Source organism: Chamaea fasciata, unplaced genomic scaffold, assembly GCF_029207755.1.
Source record: "Chamaea fasciata isolate MVZ Bird 193981 ecotype frontalis unplaced genomic scaffold, bChaFas1.0.hap1 SCAF_21, whole genome shotgun sequence".
NCBI classification, from domain to species: Eukaryota; Metazoa; Chordata; class Aves; order Passeriformes; family Sylviidae; genus Chamaea; species Chamaea fasciata.
Window position 1 is genome coordinate 11,116,341 of NW_027094106.1, and position 10,077 is coordinate 11,126,417.

Sequence of the window (10,077 nt, forward strand, 5' to 3'; positions counted from 1 at the left end):
TGAAGCACACACGGGGCCCGAGGACCCGGTCCTGCTTAAGAGACGGTGAGTAGCAGAGCTGCTGGTTTTTGGCTGATGTGCAGCTAAGATTATGCTTTGATGTTTGGTTCTCTTTATTGTAGCTGACTAGGAGACAGCAGCCCAGTGACAGGAGGAATTTCCCAGAGGCATAGGCGGCCTTCTTTGGGACCCAGCGTGGATTCACCTTCCCTGACATCTGAGAGATAAGTGGAGGGCTCGGAACTAGGGAGAGGATGAAAGCGGGGTGCCAGGGCAGGGGTCAGCGGGAGGGATTTTTTGAGTCAGGTTTGGAGATGGGGATGTCCGAGATGTGACCCCTTAGGCTACATTAAGGGAAAGTCTCATTCTGGATCACAGGGCTGAGGTGTGCAGGGCAGAGCAGTCCCAGGGTGTGTTGTGTCTCTTGTGCACTCTGTGTCTTTTGGGTGTCTTGTCTTTTCCTTTAATCCTTTCAGGCGCCTGTCAAAACCTCTGGCATCAGTCTTAGCATTTCTGATCTCTGTGCTCCTCAGCCAGGTGCCTTTGTCTCAGCTGCTCGGACACTCATCAGAATCCATCTCTCTTCACAAGCATCCAGTCCGATGCCTTTTCAGGTCTTGTTCTGAGCTGTACTGACAGCCGTGCACCGCCCTGATCCATTCTGGCGGGTTAGGTCTTGTGAGAATGCAAAGGCAGGTCGAGGATTCTGACCGTAGGATTCTCGGGCAGCCATCTCTGCGTTTCTTGGGATAAGTCATCCCGATGGCATCTTGTTCCTGCAGGGTTCTCTGAGCCTGGCCAGCTCACCTTCAGTCTCGCCTCAGTCATCTCATTCCGAGTTCTCTGGACCCTCAGGGTCATTCTTCTTGCCAGAGTTTTCTGTCCCTGTTGTGTCCCCTCGTTTGTCCTGTGCTGTGTCACGGGTGTTGGTGTGTGTTTGGCCGGGAGCTGCTCTGCCTTGCTGCTCAGTCTGGGTGTAGGGGTAAGAGGGTAATAGTGCTGGGGGCTTGAAATTTGTGATGTGGGGTGTAGTAGGCCTGTAGAGGGTATTCCTAGATTGGCACAAGATGTGTGGAGCTGTCAAGGTATCCTGCAGCCCTTTGACTTTTGTCCGAACTTTGTTTCAGATGCAGAGGGATGAAATCTGTGGCAGAGCCCCCCAGTCTGGGTGAGGGGCTCCCCTGAGAAGGTCAGTCACTGTTTTGATTTGCAGGGGAGGTGTAAATGATGGCTGTGTTACATCTCTGTTCTTTGTCTTTATTTTTAGGTGGTAAAGCCGGATCTCAGCAGTCAAGCTGACGTGGGCGAGGTGAGCAGTGACGGGTGGACAGAAGCAGTTGCTATTGTTCAAGCCTCACTTGCTGGTGCAACTCTAAGCCTCCGTTATTGTGTGTTTTAGGGAGTCCACTCGCAGGAGGCCGAGCTCCCCTCTCACCAACCGGACGACAGACCCGGGTCACCTCACCCGTGAGCCCTCCGGGAGCATTCCAGGAGTCTGTGATGGAGCCTTGATCTTCTCCTTGTGAAGGCCCCATCCAGGTAGGCTTGGATAACGGCCGAGGAGTTGAGGTGAGTCAGGGAGGAGAAGGAGGGATGGTCCCCTCAAGTTCCAGCGCTGCCACGTCACCTTGTCTGCTCTTTACCCAGGCAGACCCTGCGACGCCGGCGTTGGCCTCTGAGCGCAGCTGAAGCACGGGGCCGAGGACACAGGCAAGCTTAGGAGACAGTGAGTAGCAGAATTGTCGGGTTTTGGGTGATGGGCTGCTAAGATCACACATTCATGTTTGGTTTTCTTTGTTGCAGCTGACTAAGAGACAACAGCCCGGCGACAGCAGGAATTTTCCTGAGGGAGAGGCGGCCTTCTTTGGACCTGGCAGGGATTTGCCTCCCTGGATGCCTGAGAGATAAGTGGAGGGTGATGGCTCACAGAGGGGGTGAAAGCAGGATGCCAGGGCAGGGATCACCGGGAGGGATTTTTTAAGTCAGATTTGGAGTTGGGGGCACCAAGATGTGACCCCTTAGGCTACATTAAGGGGAAGTCTCATTTTTCATCTCAGTGCTGAGGTGTGCAGGGCAGAGCAGTCCTGGTGTGTGTTGTGTCACTTGTCTGTTGTGCACTCTGTGTCTATTTGGTGTCTTGTCTTTTCCTTTCGTCTTTTGAGGGGCCTATCAAAACCCCTGGCATCAGTCTTAGCATTTCTGATCTCTGTGCTCCTCAGCCAGGTGCCTTTGTCTCAGCTGCTCGGACACTCATCAGAATCCATCTCTCTTCACAAGCATCCAGTCCGATGCCTTTTCAGGTCTTGTTCTGAGCTGTACTGACAGCCGTGCACCGCCCTGATCCATTCCGGCGGGTTAGGTCTTGTGAGAATGCAAAGGCAGGTAGAGGATTCTGACCGTAGGATTCTCGGGCATCCATCTCTGCGTTTCTTGGGATAAGTCATCCCGATGGCATCTTGTTCCTGCAGGGTTCTCTGAGCCTGGCCAGCTCACCTTCAGTCTCGCCTCAGTCATCTCATTCCGAGTTCTCTGGACCCTCAGGGTCATTCTTCTTGCCAGAGTTTTCTGTCCCTGTTGTGTCCCCTCGTTTGTCCTGTGCTGTGTCACGGGTGTTGGTGTGTGTTTGGCCGGGAGCTGCTCTGCCTTGCTGCTCAGTCTGGGTGTAGGGGTAAGAGGGTAATAGTGCTGGGGGCTTGAAATTTGTGATGTGGGGTGTGGTTAGACTATAGAGGGTATTCCTAGATTGGCACAAGATGTGTGGAGCTGTCAAGGTATCCTGCAGCACTCTGACTTTTGTCCTAACTTTGTTTCAGATGCAGAGGGATGAAATCTGTGGCAGAGCCCCCCATCCTGGGTGAGGGGCTCCCCTGAGAAGGTCAGTCCCTGTTTGTGTTTGCAGGGGAGGTGTAAATGATGGCTGTGTTACAGCTCTGTTCTTTGTCTTTATTTTTAGGTGGTAAAGCCGGATCTCAGCAGTCAAGCTGACGTGGGCGAGGTGAGCAGCGATGGGTGGACAGAAGCAGTTGCTATTGTTCAAGCCTCACTTGCTGGTGCAACTCTAAGCCTCCGTTATTGTGTGTTTTAGGGAGTCCACTCGCAGGAGGCCGAGCTCCCCTCTCACCAACGGGACGACAGACCCGCGTCACCTCACCCGTGAGCCCTCAGGGAGCATTCCAGGAGTCTGTGATGGAGCCTTGATCTTCTCCTTGTGAAGGCCCCATCCAGGTAGGCTTGGATAACGGCCGAGGAGTTGAGGTGAGTCAGGGAGGAGGAGGAGGGAGGGTCCCCTCAAGTTCCAGCGCTGCCACGTCACCTTGTCTGCTCTTTACCCAGGCAGACCCTGCGACGCCGGCGTTGGCCTCTGAGCGCAGCTGAAGCGCGGGGCCGAGGACACAGGCAAGCTTAGGAGACAGTGAGTAGCAGAATTGCTGGTTTCTGGCTGATGTGCTGCTAAGATTATGCTTTGATGTTTGGTTTTCTTTATTGTAGCTGTGTAGGAGACAACAGCCCAGCAGCAGCAGGAATTTTCCTGAGGGAGAGGCGGCCTTCTTTGGCACCCAGCGTGGATTCACCTTCCCTGACATCTGAGAGATAAGTGGAGGGATCAGAGCCATGGAGGGGATGAAAGTGGGGTGCTGGGGCGGGGGTCACTGGGAGGGATTTTTTGAGTCAGGTTTGGAGATGGAGGGGTGCAAGATATGACTCCTCAGGCTAGAAAAAGGGAAAGTCTCACATTTGATCACAGTGCTGAGGTGTGGAGGGCAGAGCAGTCCCAGGGTGTGTTGTGTCTGTTGTGCACTCTGTGTCTTTTGGGCGTCTTGTGTTTTGTGTTTTTTCCCTTAGCCCTTCAGGGGCCTGTCAAAAAACCTGGCATCTGTCTTAGCATTTCTGATCTCTGTGTTCCTCGGCCTGGTGCTTTTGACTTTGGTGCTCAGACACACATCCGAATCCATCTCTTCACAAGCATCCAGTCGGATGCCTTTTCAGGTCTTGTTCTGAGCTGTATTGACAGCCGTGCACCGCCCTGATCCATTCCGGCGGGTTAGGTCTTGTGAGAATGCAAAGGCAGGTCGAGGATTCTGACCGTAGGATTCTCGGGCATCCATCTCTGCGTTTCTTGGGATAAGTCATCCCGATGGCATCTTGTTCCTGCAGGGTTCTCTGAGCCTGGCCAGCTCACCTTCCGTCTCACCTCGGTCATCTCATTCCGAGTTCTCTGGACCCTCAGGGTCATTCTTCTTGCCAGAGTTTTCTGTCCCTGTTGTGTCCCCTCGTTTGTCCTGTGCTGTGTCACGGGTGTTGGTGTGTGTTTGGCCGGGAGCTGCTCTGCCTTGCTGCTCAGTCTGGGTGTAGGGGTAAGAGGGTAATAGTGCTGGATTTGTAAATAAAATTCCTGACTTTTGCCAAGTCAAATTTTGTTACTGCAGGAAGTGTGGTGCTTTTGTTCCACTGAAACTTCCCAACTCTGCTAAGAGTTTCCGATGTCAAATCCAAGTAAGATTGGAGTTTCTTTGCACTGTTACTCCCACAAAACACAAATCATTCTTGGATAGGAGTAACTGGACCTGTTGAATTCCCACTTCCCTTTAAAATTAGAGCAGAGGAAGCAGATTTTAAATCATCATTCCATGAACTTTCACCAACTTCATGACTCTTGCAAAAGTTTGCAGTGTCAGAAATTCCTGAGCTTGTTTTCCAGGCAAGCTGGGATTTAGATGTTATTTCTTCCTTTTATTTGATGTTTTTCTCTCTGATTTTAGTAAGGGAATATTTATTTTTTTCCTGTTTTCCATCCTAATTGGAGTTTTTGTCCCTTGTAGAGCACATTTCCAAGGAAATTTACCCAATTAATGTTGGTAAATCAGGAATTGTACACCACCATCTCCACAAAATTCTGTGAATTCCCAAAAAAACTTTGAAGTATTTATTTGCCGTGATTCATCTCTTTGTAAAGTTCGATTTACTGCATTTTTAATTACATAAATGCCATTAAAACCTGAATCCAGGTCTAGTTGCTGTTCCTTGGACACAAGGGGCTGGTTCTTTCCTACCTTGGCACATTTGGGTGTTTGTCCAAAATGAGCTTCCCACTAAAATAGAATTTGTTTCCAAGCAAAAGTGGGAATTGTCTAGAAAACCTTCTGTTCTGGGGGGCACTGGGTTTGTTTCCCTTATTGCTGCATAATTGAGGAAAGCCATGGCGCTTTTTTAGGCAGTGGCAGGAGGTGAGAGCTGTGTTTATTTAATTTTGTATTTTATTTTTTGTTATTTTTGTATTTTTATGCTCTTTTGTTGTGGTTTTTCATGTTGTGTTTTTTTCAAAGACTTTTTCTTCCGTTTTTAAATTTTTTTTCTTTAGTTATTTATTTACTTGTTAAAACTACTTCTAGTTTTTTATTTTAATTTTTTGTTTAATTTTTTCCCACCTTTTTGTTACTTTGAAATTTTTTTCTTTTGTTATTTTAATTTTATTTATTATTTTCTATGGTTTTGGTTTATTTTTTCATGTTTTCTTTGTTCCTTTTTTTTCCCCCCATACTCTTTCTTCCCCCGGGCGCCTGGGGGTTTGGCTGTTGGCAAGAAAGATGAGAAATGACCTCCGTGCCCGCTGGACGTCGGGATGTCATAGAGAGCGCAGTTGGCAAAAGCTCTGTATTTTCTGCTCCATAAAACTCCTGAAGGGAGAAAGCTGTGACCACCGTGGTGCCGTTTTTTCCTTCCCAGCCCCGACCAGGTCTCCTCCTACCCGTGCACAGTGTTACCAGCAGCAGCCTGCTGTCCAGGCGTATTTCAGAGGGGGCAATAAAAACAAAGTAGACGTTTTATTTTGAACTCTCCGACCCTGCTTGTTTATTAGCAAAGAACTCCAAAACAAAGCGAACAAAAAAAGAAAACCCACAAAATAAACTCCCCCGCAACCCACCAAAAAAAAAAAAACCATACAGAAAGAGAAAATATGCCCATGTTATTTGAATAAAGATTAAAACTTTACCCCTTAGAAAACCAGGCTCATTTAATTCAAATTAATTGTGTTTCTGATGTGTTAGGTTAATGAATTCATCTAGTGTAAAATATCGTTTAAAATATAAACAAACGAATTAAAAAAGTAATGAAAAAGAAAAATAACAAAAACTATAGGATATGAAAAATAATATCAATAATAAATACACAATATATTATTACATACTACACGTTTTATAAATATATATAGTATACATAATATAAACATCTATAATGTACATAATCATGATATTTAAATGAAATGTATTATCATTTATAACATTACATTATAAATAATAAATTATTTTATATATAGTTTTCTATATTTAATATATATAATAAATATAATATTATAATAAACATAATACATGATGTATAATGTACATAATATAAAAGATGAATGGTAATGATTAATGTAAATATCAGGATCACAAAGATAAAAAATGTTGAAATAGAGCCTGAACGAAAGGCTTTTTTGTTTCGGTCTGGTTGCTGGCAGGGTTCTCGCAGGTGTGCTCGGGGGTCTTTTGGGCCATTTATTCCGGAGGCTGTTCGGAAGGGCATTCCTGGGCACGTTCGTTTATGGCTCCGCTCCGCGCCGCCGCGCGGCAGTGCTGCCACCCTGTGGGCAGAGAGCAGTACTGCAGCTTGCCCCCCGCCCGGCCCGCCCGATCTGTGCGGCAATGCTGCCACCGTGTGGGCAAACAGCGGTAGTGCAGCTGTCCCTCCCGCCCGTCCCGCCTGATCTGTGCGGCAATGCTGCCACCGTGTGGGCAAAGAGCGGTAGTGCAGCTGTCCCCCGTGCCCGGCCCGCCGGAGCCGTGCGGCAGTGCTGCCACCGCGTGGGCAAAGAGCGGTAGTGCAGCTGTCCCCCCCGCCCGTCCCCGACGCGCGTGGCAGACCCGCATTGTGAACTCGGGGGCGGCGCTGCCGCCCGCCCGCCCGCAGCTCGGGGCCGAAAGGGAGGGAAAAAGGCAAGGAGCCCGGGCGCGTGGCAGCCGACTGCCTGCGCGCGCCCCCCGGATCCCGGAGCCGTCCGGTCGCGATTTTCCGCGGCGTTTGCGGGTGTGCGGACACGGGATGGGGGCGCAGCGGCGCCGCGGGCGGCAGTCCATTGAGTCAGGCGCTTGTGCGAGCAGCCGAGGGGGCATTTTAGTGGGTTCCACTACCAAGATGGCGGCGAGATCCCAAGTTCTCTGGACCCTCAGGGTCATTCTTCTTGCCCAGAGTTTTCTGTCCCTGTTGTGTCCCCTTGTTTGTCATGTGCTGTGTCACGGGTGTTGGTGTGTGTTTGGCCGGGAGCTGCTCTGCCTTGCTGCTCAGTCTGGGTGTAGAAGTAATAGGATGAGTCCCGGGGACTTGCATTTTGTGATGTGGGGATGTGGGGTGCAGTAGGGCTGTAGAGGGTATTCCTAGATTGGCACAAGATGTGTGGAGCTGTCAAGGTATCCTGCAGCACTCTGACTTTTGTCCTAACTTTCTTTCAGATGCAGAGGGATGAAATCCGTGGCAGAGCCCCCCATCCTGGGTGAGGGGCTCCCCTGAGAAGATCGATCGCTATTCAAGGTGAGAGTCACAGATTTCACATTTATTGGCACTCCAGTGCAGGCCACCTGCATTTACAGCTTCAAACAAGTGAGTCCCTTGGTAAACCCCCTGGGCAGCAGCTGGAGCCTGCTCCGGGCTGGGCTGAGGGAGCAAACACTTGTGGCTGACACAGCTCCACACTGAGGGTACTTGGGAAAACACCTGCCTTATCCTGGATTTTTTTTTTTTTTGAGCTTTTGACAAGGTTTTAATCATCACCTTGGTAAAAATAAATGGTAAGGACTGAAAACATGAGAGGCTGGCAGGTTATGCTCATGAATGAGAACTTTTTTTTTTTTAAATAACTGTACAGCCTGTATCTTAATTTTGAGACTCTCTTTTTTGGCTGACTTTACTGTAAAAAATCTAATTTCAATTTAGCTGCCTCAATAATGAATTTATTGTACAAATATGCTCTAGTGTCAGGAGCTTAAAGCAGTAACACCAACATGCCACCTCGGGAATAAATCCCTGCGTCTCCTCAGACCTGCTGGTTTGCAGTAGAGTTTGTACACCTTTCGCTGCAGCTGTGGTTCTTAATAACTGGAAGTCCATGGATTGCTGGATGATTTCCATAAGTTCTCCTATTTTGTAGGAGCTGCACGGTGAGGTCAGTATTCTGAGGGAGGCCGTGGCACAGCTGCCAAGGGCAAGGAACGTGGAGCATCCCGGGGCTTCTCCCACCCGAGTTTCTCCCGGAGCGTGCTGCGTGTCGTGCCGGATGTTTAACCCGGGTTTGGGGTGTTCTCCTGCAGTCCCAGCTCTAACTGCTGCCCCCGAGCCCCGGCCTTGCTCTGTCCCAGCACTGAACCTGGCAGGTGGGTGTGCTTTTCCAGCCCTTTAATCCCACGGGCAATCCCAGATTCCCGGAGCTCCCCGAGGCACAGCCTGGCCTCCCTCACTGGGAGCTGCACCTCAGTCTGCCTGGACCAAGGACATCCTGTTTGAGACTTTGTTCCTGTTGTTTTTCCTCTTCCAGGTTGTGGGCAAAAAGGAGAGAGCCAGTAGGAAGTGAAGCCACTGGAAGGCCTTATCCCAGTCCAAGGTTCCCACTGTTCTTTCTGACTCCTGGATAATTGCCTGGCCATAACTGGACAGAGACTGTCAGTTTGATTTCCTGCCTTTTCCAATAAATCCTTGCTTTCAGCTGGAGTGTATTCCTGGTGTCATCCTCCTCCTCATCCATGGATTTGTAAATAAAATTCCTGACTTTTGCAGAGTCAAATTTTGTTATTGCAGGAAGTGTGGTGCTTTTGTTCCACTGAAACTTCCCAACTCTGCTGAGAGTTTGAGATGCCAAATACAAGTAAGATTGGCGTTTCTTTGCATTGTTACTCCCACAAAACACAGATCATTCTTGGATAGGAGTAACTGGACCTGTTGAATTCCCACTTCCCTTTAAAATTAGAGCAGAGGAAGCAGATTTTAATTTGTTGTTCCATGAACTTCCACCAACTTGATGACTGTTCCAAAAGTTTGCAGTGTTAGAAATTCCTGAGCTTGTTTTCCAGGCAAGCTGGGATTTAGATGTTATTTCTTCCTTTTATTTTGATGTTTTTTGTCTCTCTGATTCTAGTAAGAGAATATATTTTTTTTTCCAGTTTTCCATCCTAATTGGAGTTTTTGTACCTTGTAGGGCACATTTCCAAGGAAATTTACCAAATTCATGTTGGTAAAGCAGGAGCTATTCAGCACCATGCTGCCACTTTTTTCCTTTCAACCCCTTAACAGGTCTCATTCTACCCATACACAGTATTACCAGCAATAACTTGGTGTCGAGTTGTATTTCAGAGGTAGCAATAAAACAAAGTTGACATTTTATTTTGTGCCTCTCTGAGCCTCTTTGTTTATTAACAAAGAACTCCAAAACAAAGCAAACAGAAAAACAAAAACCAAAACAAAAGCCCCTACAAACACTGCCCCCCAAGAAAAAACAATGACAGAGAAAACATACCAACATTATTAAATAAAAATTAAATCTTTACCCCTTAGAAAACGAGGCTAATTTAATTTTAATTCATTGTGGTTCTGATGTGTTAGGTAAATGAATTCATATAGTTTAAAAAATAAACAAATCAACACAAATTAAATAAATACAAAAATAGAAAAATATAAGTAACAAAAATAGAAATATAAAATACAGTTTTAAGGGGTGAGAAAATCTCTAGAAAAGCTAAAGCTTTTACAGTATCCCCTAAGTAGGTAGTACTCTCTTAACTGCTGCAGAGCGTTGAAACAAGCCTAGAGAAGCTTCAGTGTGCACCAAAAGCAGCTGCTGCTATAGGAAACCGGTGTTGTTTTAAGACCTCCCCCTCCCAAGTTCCTTGCACTTTGTGTTCACAGAGAAGTCACACGAGTCCTGACATATTTTTCCTTTCTTCAAGGATGATGACAACAAGAAAAGTCAACTCTTTAATTTTTGCTTATCCCTAGCAAGGAAAGCTCGGTGCCCCAGTGTGTCGGTGCAAACAGTGAAATGTCTGCAGCAAG

General features: G+C 47.7%; 1 long non-coding RNA gene across 1 annotated transcript; it reads left to right on the forward strand.

Annotated features, from left to right (window-relative positions):
• Positions 1–2,178: 2,178 nt before the first annotated feature.
• Positions 2,179–3,161, forward strand: LOC136300067 (uncharacterized). The gene is made up of 3 exons (XR_010723616.1): positions 2,179–2,875; positions 2,954–2,995; positions 3,086–3,161. It is a non-coding gene; the product is annotated as an uncharacterized lncRNA (long non-coding RNA).
• Positions 3,162–10,077: the final 6,916 nt, after the last annotated feature.